This window comes from Zootoca vivipara, chromosome 10, assembly GCF_965207765.1.
Source record: "Zootoca vivipara chromosome 10, rZooViv2.hap1.1, whole genome shotgun sequence".
Classification (NCBI taxonomy): domain Eukaryota; kingdom Metazoa; phylum Chordata; class Lepidosauria; order Squamata; family Lacertidae; genus Zootoca; species Zootoca vivipara.
This window is the reverse complement of record NC_142593.1, coordinates 42373907-42380051: the sequence shown is the minus strand read 5'-3', so window position 1 is coordinate 42380051 and position 6145 is coordinate 42373907.

Below are 6145 nucleotides of genomic sequence, written 5' to 3'. Positions count from 1 at the left end.
ATTGCACCTCTCCACTCTAACTCAGAGTGGCTAGGAGCCCATCTGCCCACTCTTTCACTGCTCCAGGTGACTGGGCAAGATGCACAGGCTTTTCTGTGCATGAGTGGATCATCCAGTGGGGCTCCAAGAGTACAAAGACAGGGCATGCCAATACAGCTCCTTGCCAAGGGCGCCTATGGTAAGTACACCTCTGGCCACCACTGCCAGCAAGTCAAGGGGAGTGCAGCAATTTAGAAGGCTGTTTGCTAGGGACCCACATCAACCCTTAGAGCCATCACTACTTGGAGCTGTTCAGTGTAAGCAGAGTGGGGCCAGACCTAGCCATAAGAAATGCGTGCACAGGAGATCTTAACGGAGCGTGAGAGTGGGCTGGATAGTGGTCTCGTAGATTAGGTGCATTACTAAGCAATGGAGGCTGGTCCTTTGGGCAAATGGAACAACTGGCCCTGCTGCCTGCCTTATTATTCATTCATTCATTCATTACAAGGAGCTCAAGGTGGCATACATGGTTTTCCCCTCCCCATTTTTATCACCACAACAACCCTGTGAGGCAGGCTAGGTTGAAAGACAGTGACTGTGCCCAAGGTCACCCAGTGTGCTTCATGCCTGAACAGGGATTTGAACACTGGTCTCCCAGGCCCTCGTCCAGCACTCTAACCACTACACTACCCTGGTTCTTACTTCTGGCCAGTCCAGAGCAGGTGCACTGCCTATCGACTTCGGCCTGCTTAAGTCTCAGAGTTGCCTTTGTAGAGCTCCTCAGCAGAGAAAAAGAGGGGGCGGGGGAGGGATTGGACTCTGCTTGCCATCGGTTCTGACTTCCCCCACTGTTGGTTTCCCTGCTTTACGCCCTGCCAGTCCCGAGGGGCACCGGCTAGTGTTGGCGATCAGGGAAGCACACCAGGAGATGAGTGTGGAAAAGCTGGTCTGCCGCCCTTTCTCCCCCAGGGTTCTCCCTCAACCCAAAGAAATCAAGGTTCCTCCTAGCAAGGGCACGTGCCGGCTGAGTTTGCGCTTTGCAGAAGTTTCTGCCGCCCTGAAGCAGCAAAACGATTCACGCCAAGGGGGGGTGGTATTGTCGCATGCCGCAAGCGTAGGGCACTTCGGCAGCGGTCCAGAGATCTGGCGCCGATCCTGCTCGCTTCTGAACATTCAAACATCCCCCAGAGTGCGAAGATTAGAGGGAACGCGCATCTCCGGAGCATCAGAGCGCGACCTAAGGTATTTCCTGATTGATTTCTACCTTGAAATTATAGAAAATTTCAAGCAGGCAAAGTCAGCAGCTTTCCTCCTTCCTTTCCATTTCTGCACTTTTGTTCTCGTGGTCGGAGCATCATCAGCATGCAGACAGATCCGCGACGCGACGCTGCAAAAGAGAACTGAGGAGGATCTTTTCGAACCTTGGAGCGAGAAGTTCGGATGCGCCCGCCAGCCAGAACGGTTCTGCGGCAGCTCGTCAGTCCAAAGGCATTTAAAATGTCAGACTCGATCCGATATTGTATAATGTATACTGACCGTTGTCTAAATCAGTCTGAAGAGGGTAGGGTGGATCTCTGCGTCCAGTTGGGAATTTGTTCTATAAAGAATGACAAGTAAAGAAAGCACTTGTTGTGCCCAAAAGTTGTATATAGATAAATCCAACAAAAATAAAAGCATAATAATTTCTCTCCCCCCCCATCTCTCTCTATATATTCACACACACACACACACACACCTTTCCCTACCATTTTTTTCACCCCGAGCCGAAACACAGTTACCAGAAAGGAAGTCCAAGTGAGGCTGCAATCCTCCCTTACCTGGGAGTAAGTCCTACCGAATTCAATGGGACCTACCGGTACTTCTACGTAGTCGTGCATAGGATTGCAGTGTAAATTGCTTAGGATGCCAGCTTCGATTTAAAGGCAATCCTGCTTCAGATTCAACACCGTTTGGTCCGCGACGAATATAAATCTAATAATCTGAAATAAATATATTTTAAGGAGGAGGAGGAGGAGGAGGAGGAGGAGGAGGAGGAGGAGGAGGAGGAGGAGGAGGAGGAGGAATGACCCAGGAGGCAAAACAAATCTCTGGACAATTGTTGCCTGCAAAGCCCCTTTGAGAATTGTTTCCCTTTCTTTGTTTGGTTCCTGTCCCAGACGCGCTGTTTACTCTTCCTTGAGTTCAGAATGAAATAGTTCGCTTTTAAAAAAAAATTAAAAAACTGTTTTCAAGCACAAGGTTCCTTCCCTCGTCATCAGAGACTCGCCTACAAGTTGCAGACCTCTCGACGTGGAGAGAAAGAGAGGCTCTGGGGAAGGGAGAGGGTTAACCTGGCTTCTCCCCCCCTCCCAAAAAAATGCGGAGACTCACACCAGGCGTGCGCACCGCGCACACACACATACTCCAACCGCACACATACAGAGCACGCACGATTTAAAGAGAAAGCCGGAGAATCTATATTGGCCGGTTGCCCCCCGCCGCTATAGGTATAAATGTTGCACTCTTCCCTTTACTCCGTAGTAGCCTATCGGGCTTCGGTGGGACTACTTCTAAGTAAAGGACTTCTGGCTGTTCCCTCCCTCCGAGTCTCCCCTCCGCCATCCAGGAAGAAAGGCAGATGGGTTTTTCCAGCCGAGTCTCCGCGTTGCGCGTCGCTCAATTTTCTCCTGAATCTCCTCTGTCATAAACAAGAAATCTTTTCATTTGCTCTAAATGTAATTCACTCCCCCCCTCTTTTACCTTAACACTGACAGCGGCTGTGTTTTCCATTCTGTTCCTTTTTTAAAATAAATAAATAAATAGAAACCTCCTTTCCACTGCGCCTTTTGGCAAACAGACAGATCGGTAGCAGAGGAAAAGGGCAGGTTTGAGGAAAATCCCTGCCTAGATGCCAAAAAAAGAAAGACCTCCTTTTTCCTTCCTCGCCCCAGTTTGGTGGGGCGGAGACAGGTCCTTGCACATCACTGAAGAAGAAGCCACCCACCCTCTCCAGTATTTAAACATACAGAAATAAAAAAAGGAGGGAGGGGGGGCAGAGAGGGAAAATAAAGCAGACAGGGTAATTTTCTAACAACGGGGATAGGCTGGAAAAGTCAGCAATAGTCTCCTGGCTGTATAATTCCCATCGAGGTTGGTTAAGCCAGAAAGAATGCAGACATTTCGGGTCAAAGAAGGGGGGGTCACAAGGGATTTGCAGAGAAATAGCCCATCTATTCAAATCTTTTAACCCCCGTCGATTTTTATATTATGATCGGGCGTCTTATAAAAGTTATACGAGTTTCCCCCTTTCTTTGCTGCACATAAAAGCCTTCCATTCATGTGGCCCACGAGGGAACCTCATTAGTCTAGAGCGCTTAATTATGTTTGGAGAAACGGGAAATAAAAGGCCACCAGGATTAGGCTGGGGAGCTCTGACATGACACCGGGCGGAGCGTTCCGCGTTCGGGCACGAGGGGTCGCTGTTGCGATCGCGTCGAGCGACCAAACGACGAGCAACCCCGCCGTCTCTCCGCTCGCTTCATCAGCATCGAATGCGCTCCGAGTGGATACATATTGCTGATGTGCCTACACACACTGCAAATGTCTAGAATGGTGATGGGAAAGGAGCAATCCAGAGCCATTTAAACCAGGGGGTGTTCTGCAACTGATTAAAGGACATGCGGACTGGAACCTTGAAAAACATCCATGTAGAACCAATATGTGAGGTGTATGTAGATATAGATACTATTTATTTATTTATTTTTATCATCATCATCATTTACTACAAAGAATGGAATGAAAGAAAGAGTCGGTCACATGTCTAGAAACCAGTATTTAATGCACGGACAGTTTTATTAAAGGAGGAAAATTTGTTAGTCACAACATGGAAATTCGTGTCCAGATTAAGATTCCTTTTAGGAAACCATGCAAAATTTAAATCCTACGCCTTGCCCCAATTATATATTGTAAATGGGGTGACAGGGCGGGGGTGGGAGCATTTATTCCATTTTCCTGCATGTCTGGGAATCTCTAGCCAGCTTCCACCGACCCGGATCTGTGCTTACAGAATTTCGCCTTCTGCATTCTGCCGGTCAGGGGCGACGAGAAATCGAGGCTCTCTTCCTCTCCGCGTGCTCTGACCGAGACAGGTCTTTGGGTGGGATCTCTTCTTCTAGTCAAATTATCTACTGGGAGAGAGAAGCCCTCCTTTCCCGGTGGCATGCCAGCCTGCTCGATTTGGCACCTCTCTCCAGAGCAATTATACCTGGTAATTGTTTATTGGTGTACAAAGCTAAACACTGTAGATGGAGAGAGGAGGGTTGTCTCTCTCTCTCTCTCTCTCTCTCTCTCTCTCTCTCTCTCTCTCTCTCTCTCTCTCTCTCTCTCTCGGATTCCACCAAATTTCAAATGATTCCATCCATCCATCTGCTCCAGTGAAACGTGAAGTATATCAGTCCTGTCTGTTTACAAACCCAAGTCTGCCTTCTGACCTTATCAGGAGATATTTTTCGAGACATCCAACTGAGTTATCTCCTCTGGAACGTTAATTTTAAAAAAAGCGATGTACAGTATTTATTTACTTACTGTAAACTGAAACGTGTATACGTATTTGCCCCTGCTCCTTGCACATCCCAAATACTACTTCTTCATAACAACAATAACTTTCTGTTTCGTCCCTCGACGCTCCCGGTTTGTTTTTGTTTGCTTTCTAGTGTGTTTAGAAATCTGTGTGCATTTTCCTCTTAATTCAGGGGCGTCGGTAGCCAACCGTTGAATTTCAAAGTCATTAAGGCTTATTATTTACCGTGCTCATGGTGACTCCGCTGAAGGGCTTTGAATGGGCAGGGGGGGGGGTCTTCTAAATACACTTCGGATCTTTTTATTTCCAAATGTTAGGCGTGAAAGAGAAGCGTCCTGCCTCCCGTCAATCAGGCTGAGATCCTGGCACATCGTTTGGGGAAGGAAATACCGCTTCCTATCTAAAGGCACAGCCCTCCTCTCCCCCCCCCCCACAGCAACAATCTCCAATCTCTGCTGAAGTGAATGGGCGAGGGGAGGGGTGGCAGAGTGAGCTGGTGTAGCAGACCACAACCCTTGTGCCTGGGCGCTACAGGAAGCTTGAAACTGCAAACACGGACTAGGTGATTCTTCCGTGCCATAATAGGCTACGGACACCAGTGAACTGCTATACAAGAGGATGTTGCCCCGTTGAGGTCAATAGATGCGTGGTCCCTTTATATTTTTGGAAGAGATGCCGTATTATATGGGGGTTTCTTTGACTCTGAGGAAGCAAAGCTAACTTTGGCGCAATCAAGAATCAGACGAATGCTCTATTAGCTTCCTTACTAGAGCTGCCTATCGCCTGATCCGCAACTCAAGTTATCTTCGCTTTACTGCTGCTTGAGGCTCTGTGCGAACTCCGAAGAAATCACGACAGGCGTCTTTTCCATCAATGGAGTTTACTCCCGAGTGAATGTCCCGAGGAGGTGACAGCCATGTAAAATCTGAGGGCAAAGTCAAGGATTCCGGGCTCCCACTAGTTTTGTAGGCACCCAGAGGCCTTGCAATGCCTTTCCGTCTGTCCGGAATGAAAAAAAGTAGCAGAAACTTTCACGGGAACTGGCAGCTTGAAAGTGCTGTTCAGTTTCTAGTGGTAGCAGTTAGAGGAAATGTTATTACTACTACGAGTGGTGCGGTGGTAGTAATTAAATTTTCGTTACTCTTTCTCTAGCGATTTCACAGCAGAGTGATAGTGGTGATTAGATCCCCCCCCCCCGCAACTCTTTCTCCAATAAAGTAATGGCAGCATCATAAAAAAGCAGCTATCAGTTTTATTTTCCATATACCACAGACAGAGGAACACTTTCTCCGGTTACTAGCAATTTCAAAACTCCTTAGCTACTACGGCTTACATAGAAACTCCACTGAGCCGTAACTTTGGAGTAAAGCGCTTGCAGCGTCCTCCTACCCCGCCTGGTGAGAACTACATCCCCTTGAATTCAGTGTGGCTTACTCCCAGGTAACTGAGCGTAGTACTGAAGCCCTAAGATCGCAATGGCCCTCTATTGCTAAACTCCTGTATCCCGAATTTGTCGGGGGGTGGCGCGGGAGAAGAGGGGACCATAGCTGCCAAGTTATCCCTTTTTTAAAGGGATTTTCCATTATGCTGAATAGGCTTCCTCGCGAG